This window comes from Callithrix jacchus, chromosome 1 (assembly GCF_049354715.1).
Source record: "Callithrix jacchus isolate 240 chromosome 1, calJac240_pri, whole genome shotgun sequence".
Taxonomy (NCBI): Eukaryota; Metazoa; Chordata; class Mammalia; order Primates; family Cebidae; genus Callithrix; species Callithrix jacchus.
This window is the reverse complement of record NC_133502.1, coordinates 25207004-25223210: the sequence shown is the minus strand read 5'-3', so window position 1 is coordinate 25223210 and position 16207 is coordinate 25207004.

The following is a 16207-nucleotide window of genomic DNA, read 5'->3' as shown; positions in this document are numbered from 1 at the left end:
ACAGTAGAAACCGAATTCCTGGAACTGAAGAGCCGTGTCTCTAGGCTGTCGTCTCCATAGAAATAAAAATTTGACTTGCACTGTGCCTGATGTGTGGCTTTTCAGGCCTTTCCTCCCTCAGGTGAAGAAGGGCTTCTCAACAGCCTGGGCTTCTGTGACCCTTAACTCAGATGCAGAGAACACAGTATCAGTTAAATCATGGAGTTTCTATGAAAAACTTATTGGCATCTGTATTAGTCCCTTCTCATATTGCTATAAAGAGCTACCTGAGATTGGGCAATTTATAAAGAAAAGAGGTTTAGTTGGCTCACAGTTCCACAGGCTGTACAGGAAGCACATCTGGGGAGGCCTCAGGAAACTTACAATCATGGCAAAAGGCAAAGGGGAAGTAGGCACCTCCTACATGGCCGGAGCAGGAGGAAGAGAGCAAAGGCAAAGGGGCCACACACTTTTAAGCAACCAGATATCATGAGAGCTCACAACCTCTCATGAGAATAGCAGGGGGACATTCATCCCCATGATCCAATCACCTCCCACCAGGCTCCTCTTGCAACATTGGGGGTTACAATTCACGATGCGATTTGGGCAGGGACACAAATCCAGACCATACCAGCATCATCTTGTAAGTGCAAAATAACAGCTTTTAGCTTGTTCTCTCCCTTTTCTGTAACACACTGAGTCTTGATTAGGTAAACATTTCTGCTTTGTCAATTAGGTCATTTGTACTTTATGTCATGGGGTTAAAATGACAACAGCTCTGTGAGAAACTGATGGGCATGTATTATGGTATCATTAGCAGCATTCTCCTGGACTCATTTCCTGTGGTCTCGGATATTAAAAATACATAAGGCCTGTGAATCACTCAAGTTCTATATCTGTACCAGATCTCTGGTTTAAATCCATGAGGACATTAACTCTTCACACTTTTTATAGAATGTTGTTTTTCATTGTGAGGGTGTCATTCATTGGGTTTGAAGTTGCTGTCAAACCTTCAGGAATGAGAGCTCTGTGCCAGTGCAAGCCGTGTGATTCATGGTAGTCAAATGGTCACAGGTCGAAGAGTCAACTGGAGCATTCCTGGTACCTATGACTCTCCTGCTTATTTATGTTCTCCTTCCCTCATCCCAAATTCTCATAACAAAGAGGAATGGCATCCATGTACCAAAATAGAAATAGCAGGCACTGAGGCAGTTCTATCAATGGATTTTTGAGAGATATCATGGGGTTCTGAAATTTGGACCCTGAGGTCATGCCAGCCCTCAGTGTGTGGCTTTTACTCTTTCAGTTCAATCCCACCCATGCGCTGTTACTCTGCTAGGTCCTGGAGAGACAGCAGAGAGAAACCAGACAGGAGACTTGAAAGTTTAGAGCTTAACTGATAAGTTGGAGATTAAACAAGCAATGAAAAAAAGTGATAACCATAACTAAGGGGGTAAATGTTGCAATGTGAGCCCATCGGTGGAATCCCTAAATGAGCTTGATGGATCACAAGAATGCCCTCCTAAAGAAGAGACTTTGAAGTGGAGATTTGAGGGTAAGAAGGAGTTGGCTGGGTGAAGAGGTAGAGAGCCAGCTGAGAGGACACTCTGGGCAGAAAGACACAGAGCACATACATCTCAGATCTGAAACTATATGAGGTTCAGTTTCAGGAAAGCTTTAAAAAATGCAGTATCACTTAAAGCACAGATAGGAATGGGAGCGAGAGTGGCATGAGATCAGGGGATAGAAGAGTTTGGAGCAAGATTGTGTAAGAACTTGTAAGAACCCCACGAAGGATGTCAGATTTTAATCACATTGGGAGGCTACTGAAGAGTTTTCAGTAAGACATATTTGTATTTCAGAAAGGTAACGACAACCTGGAGAGCAGACTGGAGGAACCATAAGTGAACCCAGGCAGGCCGGTGCTGCCACAATCAATGAGGAAGGTCTAGCCTGTGATGGAGAAGCTCACTGAAGAACGTGGTAGACTTGTGTTATCGTGCTGTGTGCAGTTGAAGTGGCAAGCTTGAATTTCCTGTGGTCTGATACACATGGTTGTGAGATATTTTCTAGTGTTGCTCAGTATCTTATGTGCAGGTGCTGATCAGATGGAAACCTAGACTCACCCCACCTCCACTGCATCATTTTCTAGTTGGATTGATGAATAGAAATTGGTTAGGTTATTGGGAAGAGAGCTACTGCAATTACTGACAAGACGATATAAGCTGAAAAGACGGGGAGATGAAGAGGAAGAGAGGTAATGGGGAGAGGAAGAGTAGAAGGGTAAGTGGGCTAGAAGGATGGTTTTTGTGGCAGAGCAGCTCCAGGAGCTAACGAGTAGAAAAGGAAGTAGAGATGAAGAGGTAAAGAAATGAGTGGTCAAGATACTGACAATCTGTCTGTGCAGTCACAGAATTCCTGTAGACTGCTGGTAAGATCAGTGTGGAGGATTCTGACTCAGCAAAATCTCCAGTTGATAAGTGGAATTGATTAGGAAAATGGCAAGAAGCAAGCTGCGTAGTTCGGGTATGTTGCTGTGGTTACTACGAGCCAGGTGTTATTCTGGGGGCTTCAGATGTAGCTCAAGACAAGGCATCCGATGCCCAGCTTGCATGGAGTTTCCATTCTCGAGGGGAAAGGAGGATGGTGCTCACCATGCAAATAAATGGAGCCACAGGAGGGCAGAATGCATGCAGAAGAAGCTAAATATGGTGACAGGTGAGCGAATGACTTAAGAGGTACTATTTAAGCTGAAATCTAAATGACAACGTGGCATTGGCCACGTTGAGTTGTGCACTGCTCTAGGTAGTGCGAGGCTCTCACAAAGAGACACTGTCAGCCTCCTGGCTGGCTCAGCTGTCTTCCTCAAGCAGGAGGGGCTTGGCTGTCTGAGGATGTTCTCTCCGAACCAAGGATTTCCTTGACAAGAATTGCCCTTCTTGACCCAAGGTCTTTTGTGGGCAGATGATCCCTCTTGCCAGGCTGGATTTCATGTTTGAGTGGAAGAAGAGAGATGGTGGCCATCCCTCTTTGGATACTTGTCCTTCACTAAAATGGCATAGAGTAGTAGGCTTAGAATAATACCGGCGATGGCAACCTCCTTTTGTAGACAGACTTACCTCTTGCAAATATTTAAAAAGACCCTCGTAGAAAAGTTTCTTTAAAAGTGAAAATACAGATTTCATTTATTATCCCCTTAAGAATTATCTTTCTAAGAAATAAGTCTAGCTTTGTGACATCCCTATTGATTCTAGGACAAGTCCCAGCCCCATGGCATGACATCTAAAAGCCTCCAGGTTTGTCCTATAAATATTTCCAACCAGTGCCTAGTATACGCCTAAACCCCAGGCAGTCCAAATGCTTATCAGTGACAACGTGATAACACAGCTACAATCTGTGATGCAGGGAAACTGTCCCCCTGCCTGGAGTCCATGATTCTCCCCTTTCTGTCTAGTGAATGGAACTCACTTCAAAATCGACTCAAGCATCTCCTTGCCAGATGCTCCTCAGACCTTCCAGCAGTTAGTGCTTGCTCACTGGTCTTCTCTGCATGCACAATTCTGAGTTATGATTTGTGCTACACTATGAGGCCAAGATGACTCTTAGAGTGAAGTATGTGAAACTGACTCTTGGAAGATGAAAAACAGTCAGATATCAGCACTTTTATATATTAATAGTTCAATCTAATAGTTGTTTCTCATTGTCTATTTTTCATCTTAATAGAAATTGATTCCCTAATTTTTATCTGGGTTAGTGGCTGCCCATTAGAAAGTCTACATTTTGCAAGTGTAGCCATAAGAATACATTCTGGCCAATGAGATATAAGCAGATGCATTGACCAGCAGCTTTTAAGAATCTTAAAAGACAGCTTCTGCACATCCTTTAATATTTCTTCATAGTCCTGATTGAATGCAGTAGCTCACATCTATAATCCTAGCACTTCGGGAGGCCCAGGCAGGAGGTTCACTTGAGTCCAGGAGTTTAAGACCAGCCCTGGCAACATAGCAAGACCTCCATCTCTACAAAATGGAAAAATTAGCTGGGCATGGTGGTGTGTGCCTATAGTTCCAGTTACTCTGGAAGGAGGCTGAGGTGGGAGGGTTGAATGAGCCTGAGATGGCAAATGAGGCTGCAGTGAGCCATGGGCATCCACAGCACTCCAGCCTGGGCAATAGACCAACACCTTGTCTCAAAAAATTTTTCTTCATAGTCCTTCCTCCCTCTCCTGCCTGGAATGCACTTATAATCATCAGAGCTCTGGCAGCCTTTTTAGAACATGAAGTTACAGGGATGCACCCTAGAAATTGTGGAGTGGAACTAGAAGTAGTGTGAGTTTCTAAGGTCTTGGGTGGTAAAACCACCGTATCAACCTTGGACAAATAGAGAATTTCTATTTAATGAGCTATATTATTTGCAATGGAACCTACTCCTGATGCATAATGAATTTTAATTATTTCTGTATACGTTTGCTTTGTCACTGGACTGTGAGTTCTTCAGTGGCAGGGGATACATTTTTAAATCCCTGTTCCATCAAGCATCAAGTAGCAAGTACTGGGCATGGCACACGCTATATACTCAACAATGTTTGTAAAGTATAACACTTTGTTGTCATTTTGAACAGAATGATTCAAGTATAGATTATATGAGTAACGGCAACATTTAAATAGTATAAAACATAAAGACAAACAAGTTCTCTCAAAGAATACCAGTAAATGAAAGGGAAAATAGATCAAAAGTACAGTCCATAAGCATTTTTTACATGAGACAATGTCAGTGCATATGAAAGCATGGCATTAGGTATTCTGTATTGGTGGGAAAAACTCACCTAAGGCACTTATTCTGAGACTCAAAGGATTAAGGCCAATAAATAATAAAAACAAATTAATGCTCAATAAACCCTTTTGGAGAAAAATGGAGGAAAAAAAGGAACGACAGTTGGCGATACATGTAACTTCTGCGAATTGACTTTGATGGGGTCTGAACCTAAGTAACAGCTGCCAACTTAGCTTCGATGGGAATCAATAGTGTCTGAGCTTCTGTAACTCCGGTAGCCATCATCTCCAAAATGAAAAAGGCTAGAAACTCTAAATCTTCCCTTTGCAAATGATGGCTTTGTGTTTAACTGCCAGGAACATTATAAACTCTGCAAATAACAGACCATAAAATTATTACAAATCAGAAATCAAGCACACAGCTTCTCAATAACCATATATTATCAGCTCTTGCAGGCTGTACCCAATTCAATGCCGTCTACTAGGCGCAGGCTTAATAATGAAATTATAGTGACTCCGTTTTCATTTGCTGTTGAAAGTTTATTAGTACAAGGAAAACTATCAAAATAATCAATTTATAAATCTAAACAAACCATTAGGGTCAAGGAGCCCTAGTGAATATTAGGGTCAATGTCAAAATCAATAACATTGTACATAACTAGTGACAAGTCAGATGCACAGCAGAGCATCAGTTTTGCTGCGGCAGCTAAAACCAGTAGCAATCAAATATAATTTAGATCACAAAAGACATGTGGCAGGCCTAATAGACCTAACTCCCCTCCTCTGATCAAGGAAGCGCAGAGGCTCAATCCTTATCCCAGTCACTGGAAAACAACTTGGTAAAGAAAATATATTTTTGCTACATAAGAGAGAGAGATGCAAAGATGGCTGTGGCAGTATGGCATTTCAGAAATGGAAAGGGATGGAGGCAAGAGAACCTGAGATTCTAACTTGGTCCATTCTTCTTCCTAGCTGGCTGGCCTTGGGCAAGCCGTCTGGCTTCTCCCAGGGTTAGTGTGAAATGAGGGAATAATGGTTTCAGAGAAGAGAGAAAACGTGCTGAGTTGTAAAATGTTTTAGGAGGCAGCACTTCACCTGCCTAGGGGCCATGTGCAAGTTTTGGAACTGCAGCAAGAGGGCTGGCTGTAGGGGAACTCAGAGCCCAGGTAGTGTCTGGAAAGAAGAAATAAGCGCCTGTTTTAGAGAAGAGGAAGGAAACCAAATGGGCCGAGTAAGCAGGTCAAGGTCCGGTGCAGCAGCCATTAACTTTTCTTTTTTTTTTTTTTTTTGAGACGGAGTTTCGCTCTTGTTACCCAGGCTGGAGTGCAATGGCGCGATCTCGGCTCACCGCAATCTCCGCCTCCTGGGTTCAGGCAATTCTCCTGCCTCAGCCTCCCGAGCAGCTGGGATTACAGGCACGCACCACCGTGCCCAGCTAATTTTTTGTAATTTTAGTAGAGACGGGGTTTCACCATGTTGACCAAGATGGTCTCGATCTGTTGACCTCGTGATGTACCCGCCTCGGCCTCCCAAAGTGCTGGGATTACAGGCGTGAGCCACCGCGCCCGGCCAGCCATTAACTTTTTTTTTTTTTTTTTTTTAATTTTTTTATTGGATTATAGGTTTTGGGGTACATGAGCAGAGCATGCAAGACAGTTGCGTAGGTACACACATGGCAGTGTGCTTTGCTTTTCTTCTCCCCTTCACCCACATTTGGCATTTCTCCCCAGGCTATCCCTCCCCACCTCCCCCTCCCACTGGCCCTCCCCTTTTCCCCCCAATAGACCCCAGTGTTTAGTACTCCCCTTTCTGTGTCCATGTGTTCTCATTTTTCAACACCCACCTATGAGTGAGAATATGCGGTGTTTCATTTTCTGTTCTTGTGTCAGTTTGCTGAGGATGATGTTTTCCAGATTCATCCATGTCCCTACAAACGACACAAACTCATCATTTCTGATTGCTGCATAATATTCCATGGTGTATATGTGCCACATTTTTCCAATCCAGTCTATTATCAATGGGCATTTGGGTTGATTCCAGGTCTTTGCTATTGTAAACAGTGCTGCAATGAACATTCGTGTACATGTGTCCTTATAGTAGAATGATTTATAGTCTTTTGGATATATACCCAGTAATGGGATTGCTGGGTCAAATGGAATTTCTATTTCTAAGGCCTTGAGGAATCGCCACACTGTCTTCCACAATGGTTGAACTAATTTACACTCCCACCAACAGTGTAAAAGTGTTCCTTTTTCTCCACATCCTCTCCAGCATCTGTTGTCTCCAGATTTTTTAATGATCGCCATTCTAACTGGCGTGAGATGGTATCTCAATGTGGTTTTGATTTGCATCTCTCTGATGACCAGTGACGATGAGCATTTTTTCATATGATTGTTGGCCTCGTATATGTCTTCTTTCATAAAGTATCTGTTCATATCCTTTGCCCACTTTTGAATGGGCTTGTTTGTTTTTTTCCTGTAAATCTGTTTGAGTTCTTTGTAAATTCTAGATATCAGCCCTTTGTCAGATGGGTAGACTGCAAAAATTTTTTCCCATTCTGTTGGTTGCCGATCCACTCTAGTGACTGTTTCTTTTGCCGTGCAGAAGCTGTAGCCATTAACTTTTAAATGAGAGGATGAGCCAGCGTGCCAGATCCCTCTTGGGCACGGTGGTGAATGCCTCTCTTTCTTCCTCCTACTCCTCCAGCAACCTACTCCACACAGTCTTCAGGTAGCTTTGTAAAGCTGCTCTAACAGCACCCCATTTGGGGCCCACCTCATGTCTAATCGTTTCCAAGACATACTGTCACAAACGACACATACTGTCACAAACGACACACACTGGGTGGCTTAAGACAACAGAAATCTATGTTCTTGCAATTCTGGAGGCCAGAACTCTGAAAATCAAGAGGGCCATATCTCCCTGAAGGCTCTAGGGGAGAATTGAACTCTTCCTTGCCTCTTTCTAGCTCCCTCAGCATTCCCTGGCTTTCCCGGCTTGTCAGAGTAGTGGTCCCCAAGCTTTTTGGTACCAGGGACTGGTTTCATGGAAGACAATTTTTCCATGAATGGGGGAGAGGAGTGGGGATCACACAGTGGGGAGGTTGGTGGGGAGATGTTTTGGCGGTGAAACTGTTTCGCTTCAGATTGTCAGGTGTTAGTTGAATTCTCATAAGGAACGCGCAACCTAGATCCCTTGCATGCGTGGTTCACAGTAGGGGTCACGCTCCTATGAGAATCTAATGCCCACTGATCTGACTGGAGGCGGAGCTCAGGTGATCATGCTTGCTCACCCACCACTCACCTGCTGTGCAGCCCTGTTCCCAACCGACCACAGACTAGCCCTGCTCTGCAGCCTGGGGTTGGGAACCCTGTTGTTGAGGCATTACTCAAATCTGTGTCCATTTTCACATTGTCTTCCCTCCTTGTGTCTCTTTGTGTCCCCTCTTCTTAAAAAGACATCTGGATTTAGGGCCCAATTTTGTCCAGTATGAGCTCATCTTAATTTGCCCAATCACATTTACAAAGACCTTATTTCCAAACAAGTTCATATTCTGAGGTTCTGGATGGACATGAATTATGGGAACATGCTAATTAGCCCATCATCCTGTGGTTTTTTTGGTTTGTTTTCTGCCCAATGGCTTCTCTGACATTGCAACAATAGCCTGCAGAATCCAGGGAGACCCTTGTGTGAAAGCTGGAAGTTACCTCTGAGGGGCTGGCTGGGCATGTGGAGCTTGCTCCTCAGGCCCTGGCAGGGCTGTCAGATTGGCAAAGTCATCAGAAATGGAGCAGCAGGTGGCACTGGGCTTCCCTCCGTGTTCCTTTCTTCTTCCTGGAATCTTAGATCTTTAGGTCCTGGCTGCCTTGGTTGCTCTGGAATGCCTTTACATTGGACTTCTTTGGAACGGTGTTCAGCTTTTATAGTAGTTCTTGGAAGGATTGTCCTACTAAAAGCTGTTTGTCATGGCTGGGAGCAGAAGATGCCTCATGCCCTCTGTCCTTTCTGTCATATGTCTTACTTTTAGAAAGAGATAAACAAGAACTTTATTAAATTTATATCCACAACACCTCTCCTCAATGATCATTATTTTAGGACACTTCCCATCTATAAAATCTGATAAAGTAGTACTGGTAACTTATTTCCTATCCACCCATCTCACGATTTGTTCTGTGAAGTTGTCAAGGTACTTATTGTGGCTTCATTTCAAACAGGGGTAAATTGTGATGCAAAAAGTTAAATTATTGTTCCAGGGACTATCACTAATCAGTGGAAGAGCAAATCCACATAGCCATGTTTCGTAGCTTCAATACAGGGCGTGGTGGTGGGCACCTGCAATCCCAGCTACTCGTGAGTCTGAGGCAGGAGAATCTCTTGAACCTGTGAGAAGAAGGTTGCTGTGAGCCGAGATTGCACCATTGCACTCCACCCTGGGCAATAAGAGTGAAACTCCATCTAAAAAACAAAACCCAAACATATATATAGTAAGTAAATAATAGTTTCAGTGGTGTGTGGATATGGCAAAAATGTATCCCTACTCAGACCAAGCTGGGGAAGCAACCTTTTACCTCCTTCTTGAGTGATGACATGAGTCTCAAAAGCAAGGCAAACTGATTAAAAAGAAACTGCAGACATTTTCAATATGAACTGTCTGAGCGGGAGCTTTACCTACTGCGTTATGGATGTAATAGCCTGGAAATTCAGGGAGGCATCCTGAACTGGTTATGGTGCCTTAGAAAACAGACTTTTATGTGTAAGGGAACAACCACACATACTTCATCAAGTCATATTGCAAAGACTCTACCAGTGATTTTCAACAATCTTAAAAAGAAATACATACAAAGAGGAAAAATAAAATCCAGGGTAAGTGAAACAATTTGAAGGGATTTTTTTTTAGGATTGTTCCTTTGGCTTAGAAAATCATATATTTTGTTTATATGTCAGGTAAGTTTATTTTTAACTCTTTGATTTTATTATGGTAATTTTTATTTTGCGCTTTCTGTTTCTTGGGATTAAACGGAAGATGGACAGTGGAAGAAAGAGAAGACTGGGTAGTTTTGGGCATGAGGCTTCATCATAGTAGAGCATGGGTGATATGGTTTGGCTCTGTGTCCCCACTCAAATCTTACCATGAATTGTAATAATCCTCATGTGTCATGGGAGGAACCAGGTGGGAGGTAATAGAATCATGGTGGTGGCTTTTTCCCATGCTGTTCTTGTGATAGTGAATAAGTCTTATCAGATCTGATGGTTTTATAAGGGGCAGTTGTGCTACACATATTCTCTCTTGCCTGCCACCGTGTAAGATGTGCCTTTGTTCCTCCTTTGCTTTGTGCCATGATTGTGAGGCCTCCCCAGCCATGTGAAACTGTGAGTCCATTAAACTTCTTTCCTTACAAATTACCCAGTCTCAGGTACTTCTTTGTTAGCAGCATTGGAACAGACCAATACAGTGGGTAAGTGCTAGAGACTGGACATAGGAACTGGTGCCATTTGGTGACGTCAAGAGCAAATTGGGGGTGTGACACAACCAGGAAGTGGTGGGTGTGATGAAGTGAGCCAACATGAGAGTAGAAACTCCAAAATCTAATTTATTCAGCCATAGGCTCATAGACAGACCCTAGTCTTAATGTTCTGTCTTTACTGGGGTACAGGTTAGGTGGTCCAAATATATAGGATGAGTTGAATAACTAAAGCATATAATCAGATAACTCTGTGGAAGAAAACCCAAACCATGATCAATTTTGATTATAACGTTCTTCTAAAGAACTGGCTGGGAACTTAATTTATACCTTTACTTAAACAATCATTAGTGACCTTTTGTATAGATGACATCAAGGTCTTTCTCATTTTTCTCTTTCAGTCTGTGCCTTTGTTCACATTTTCCTTCTCAATAGACTTCTGTTTATCTGTGGCCACAGTTCATTCACATTCCCCTGTGACCCCAAAGGAAAAGGTGATCATGTTTTATTTACATTTTGATTTTTTAAAGTCCTTCTAATATTATTGAAGGTATACATAGTTCTGTGGTATATTTCTCTGTTGAAATTCATTGTTGCTGCTTGTCTTACTGTAGTTGGGAGCCAAATAATATGTTGGGTTTTGAGTTTATTTTTTCAATTTATTTCCTCAAAAGTGCTATTTCCTCACTAATAGCCAATTAGCCAGGTTGACCACCTGTTTTATTGATTTTGTATATTGAATTAAGGAATGTGCTAGTCACTGAGGTATAAAATAAATAAACACATAAAATAAATGAGAACAATGGAAAAGTTGATGCTTTTTATGTGCACAAATTGGTCTTGGAGACAGGGTTCACAGACACTGACTGAGTGACGAGGGAAGATGAGAGATCACGATGAAATCCAACACAAACTGTGTGATGAGATTCAGAGCTGCAGAAACTGAGAAAACATTAAGACCTTCAATATTTTAGAACATTAGAATTTGGAATGAAAGGAATGGAGGAATGGGCATTTAAAATGAGAGCATTTGACTCCATAAATACTAGGAATGAGAGAAATAAGAAAGTGGGCAAAAGGACCTGAAAAAGAAAGTGGGTTTGAGAAAGATCATGGTGTTCGAGTGTGACCTTGAGAGGTCGTCCTTAGATGCTCATCCTTAAAAGGTCTTCCTGAGGAGACAGGCAGAGGGCATGTGATGAGAAGAGGAGGCAGTCCGCCGGCAGTTGGAGGGGTTCCTCCTTGCCTGGGTGAGACGTTAGATTTGCCTTGTTAACCACCAAGTGAAACTTTATTATATTTTCTGATATTAAAAGTAACGTCTATATTATCGCAGAAAAGTTGGAAAACACAGAAAAGCACAATGGAACACGGAAGTTACTTGTAAACTTGTCACCAAGAAAGATGTCCTAGAAAAGTTTCACTGTTTTTTTTATCATGTCTTTTTTTGCTTATAGATACATACAGTTTTGGCATAAAAGTAGAATTATTCTCCATATACTTTTAATATCCTGATTTTAAAAATTAATATTATCCCATAATTATCATTAAGCCACTAATCTTGGAAATGTGTGGACTAGTACTCATATGTTCCCTAATTAACTGTTCTCATATTATTGGAATAAATTTTACTTGATGATGGTGTAGTATTCACTGACTATGCTACCGGATTAAATTTGTAAATTAAAAAAAAATCTCTACTGAAAAGGGGAAATGGCCAGTAGTTTCTCCTATTTATTTATTTATTTTGAGGCAGAGTCTTGCTTCATCACCCAGGCTGGGGTGCAGTGGTGCCATCATAGCTCTCTGCAAGTTCTAACTCCTAGGCTCAAGCAACCCTCTTGCCTTAGACTCCCAAAGTGTAGGACTACAGGTGTGAGCCATCACTGTGCCGGGCCATGAGTACAATTTAAAAAAATGTAATGGGATTATATAAGTGTCACTGACCTGATTAAGAAGATTTTCATATTTCTATGCTCAGGAAAACTTGAATACAAATTAGGCAAACACTGCCAGTATTGGGACTTCTGGTTCCAGCATCATGTTTGGCAAAGTGAACATAGAACCTGCCTTCTACAAATACCTAGATATGCTAAGTAAAAACATAAGCACAGAAATTTAATACATAGCCAAGCTGCAAGAAAGAAAAGGAACCTTGAAGGCGCCAGAATACAAGCCAGCACTGAAAAGACATAGCAGTAAGTGGGTGAGCCAGTGCTACAGAAGGTAGTTAACGGAGCCAGAGATGGCCCAGGCGTTGGCGCTAATGTAAATTCAGGGATTGGAGATTAAAGTGACCCTACAGGGTTCGGGCTTGAAATGGTTTACTTTGCATAAACCTCAGGACTTGGAATAGCAATACCCCATGTGAAAGGGGTGGTATAAACGCACATTCTCTGCATTTCAGGTTTAAATGATATATCAAAAGGAATAACAGAATTATTCCTGTTATCTCAACAGTAACAATATCATGAGGATGATAACAGAATATCTTCAATGTTCTGGGAAAGAAAGTACTTTAGAATTCTGATCCAGCAAAATATCTTAAAATAATAAAGACAAAATATATTTATTTTTAGAAAAACAAATGGTGAGAAAATTTGAGGCCAAAATACCCAAATTAAGAAAAAGTCTAAAACAAAATTACTTTAAGCAGCAAGAAAGGTATACCAGACTGAATATCCGAGATTTAGGAAAAGATGCAATTCTTGTGACTCATTTTGGACATGATGCCCCAAGTGGAAAATTCCACAGCTGACTTCATGTGACAAGTCGCAGTCAAAATGCAGACAAGCCAGGTTTTTCAGCATCCCCACGGGAAAATAAAAAACGATCTTAGCCCCTTTCAGCTGTGTAATATCTTTTCCACACAAGCCAGATTTCCCCACACTAACAGCCCGCTAAGGACAATAAACTGTCATGTGTACAGGCTGGACTTGCCAGTGACAGGTTCCCCATCACACCTTGTGTGGGGCCGTGACCTACATGCATTACTCATTGTGGGTTTCTTTATTTTCTTTTTGTTTAGTTTCTTCTCTGAGGTGTGAAGATATTGTTAAATATCTGAAGCTGGGAGACATCATTCTCAGCAAACTAACACAGGAACAGAAAACCAAACACCGCATGTTCTCACTCATAAGTGGGAGCTGAACAATGAGAACACATGGACACAGGGAGGGGAACATCACACACCTGTTGGGAGGTGGGGGGGAAGGGGAGGGAGAGAATGAAGACAAACACCTAAGGCATGGGGGGCTTAAAACCTAGATAATGGTTTGATAGGTGCCACAAACCACCATGGGACATTTTTACCTACGTAACAAACCTGCATGTTTTGCATATGTATCCCAGAACGTAAAGTAAAAAACTAAAAATAAAGTAAAATAAAATAAAATGCCAGCGGATACCCCTATGGGTAACAGTGGCTGAACAAAGAGGAAGCATTTATGTTGGTCTCTAGCACAGAAAGTCGAGCTGCTGGAGAACCTGCACGGCCATGCCAGTGTGAAACTTCTTACAGAAGAGCGTGGTGTGGGAATGGCCACCATACAGGACCTGCAGAAACAGAAGGATGAACTGTTGAAGTTCTATGCTGAAAGTGATAAACAGAAGTTAATGAAAATGTTTGTAAAAACATTGCATATAAAGCTAAAAATGAAGATCTCAATTGTGTATTGGAAGATTGGATCTGTCAGCATGGCAGTCAACACATGTCACTTAATAATTAATATTCTGATCAGGAAACAAGCTAGGTTCTATGATGATGAACTGAACATCGAGGGGAACGGTGAACAGTTAACAGGCTGGTTGCAGACATGTAAGAATTAAGACATGACGCTTGCTTTTTAAGCTTTGTGGTGAGAAATCATCTGCCGATTATGAAGCAGTGAAGAAATCATTGATGAATTTGTCAAGGTCATTGCTGATACAAATCTGATACCAGAACAGGTCTATAATGCTGCTGAAACATCACTGTTTTGGCATGATTGCCCCAGAAAGACACGGACTGCAGGTGTCAAGACAGCCCCTCTGCTAAGGATGCCAGGGACAGAACAACTGTGCTGGGTGCACTAATGTGGCATGCATGTATTAAGTGTAAACTTGACTGGCAGGTAAAGCTTGCATCCGCTCCATTTTCAAGGAGGGAATTTCGTATCCATCCATTATTACGCTAACAGAAAGGTAGAGGTCACCAAGGGTGTATTTTACGATTGGTTCCACAAACGTTTCGTAGCACTGGCTCATGCTCACTGCAGGAAAGCTATACGGTATCACAACTGCAAGAGTTTGACTTTCCCAGACAACTGTTGTGCTCATCCTCCAGCCGAAATTCTCATCCAAAATAATGTTTGTGCCATGGAATTTCCTTCAAATGTGACTTTACTAATTTAGCCATGTTACTAGGATATCCTCAGATTAATGAAGAAGAAACATAAATGCTACCTTGAGCTGCATGCTGGCAGCAGTGAGCAGAGGTGTAGGTGCGGAAGGTTTCACAAGTTTAGCATGAAGGAGGCGCCGTATGCTGTTGCCAATGGCTGGAACACCGTGACTAGAGACACAGTGGCGTTGTGATTGTGTTCTGTGATGATGATGAATCGTTTGGTGACTTTGAAGGCTTCTGCATATCAAGTGAGAAAAAAACGTCTTTTGATCTCCCTACCTATACAAAAAATATGCCTTCAGAGTCCGTCAGTAAGCTGGGAGAATTGAATATCAAATAAGTTTTTAACATCGTTAGTACATTGTTCATTGTCGAAATAGCCAAAGTGGTTCTGAACCCCGGTGGTTACGATCATAGTGACGGTGAAGATGTTAATTCCGAAGAAACTGCCTACAGATGGCACGGCGAGAGTGTGTCATGGTCTTCCTGAAGGAAGAGAGCAGCATGCATTCATCACAGAGCAAGACATCATGTCAGTTTATAAAATCAAAGAGACTTTGGAGACAAGAAACATTGTTCATGAGGCAGATGGCTCTGGTGGAAACACCTTGAAAAGCCACCCAGTAGAATGCATCCTCATCCCTAGAGGACCCACTTCCTGGTCCTTTAACTGCTTCTGAGGTTTCTTCACCTCTAAAAAAAATAAAACATAGTGTACGGCAACCTTTTAATCGAAACACAGCATTGTAGGTGGAGGCTGAAGCTGTGGTGCTTGTTGCTGCTGCTGTCTGATAGCAGATGCCGGTGTTCTGGGATGCTACCGTGCTGTAAGCTACCGTGAACACATGTTTCTTCACTGTATTAATGGTATGTCATATTTTTACTGTCACATATTAATGGTATGTGTCATATTCACACATATTATGTGTGAATCACTGTCAGGAAACGGTTACTTACCTGTAGAGTGTAAATTCAATCAGGAATAATGGTGATGCCAAAAAACCACAGACAGTCCATGGGGCGGGGGTGGGGGGTGGCTGTGGCTGAGATGGACACTTTTGCTTTGTGGTGGTTCACTGTGCACAGACTTTGTTTTATGTACAAAATTCTTTAAAATGATGTATGAAATTATACGTGTAAGGTGAATATGAAGCACGAATGAATTTATATTTAGACTTTATTTCCATTCCCAGGATGTCTCATTATGTATAGGCAAATATTCCAAAATCCAAAGCACTTCTGATCCCAAGCACTTTGCATAAGGGACTCTCAACCTGTATTACTAAAGTGAAAGAAGATATTTGTAATATAGCTAATCAACAAAATGCTCATGTCAGAATATATTAATCCATAAAACCAAAACAAAACAGGTGATCCAATAGACAAATGGTCAGAAATCTGAATAGACACCTCAAAAACACATGTCTAAATGGCCAGCAAAGGTATTCAAATAGGCTTGACCTTATAGTCAATAAGATAAGTGCAAATTAAAACCAAAATGAGAACCAGTTACCCACCGAATTTGCAAAAATAAAAAAGGAAAAGAAAAGAAGTCAGAGACAACACTGTGAGTGAAGATATGGGGCAAACTTGTCTCTGACACAATGTTG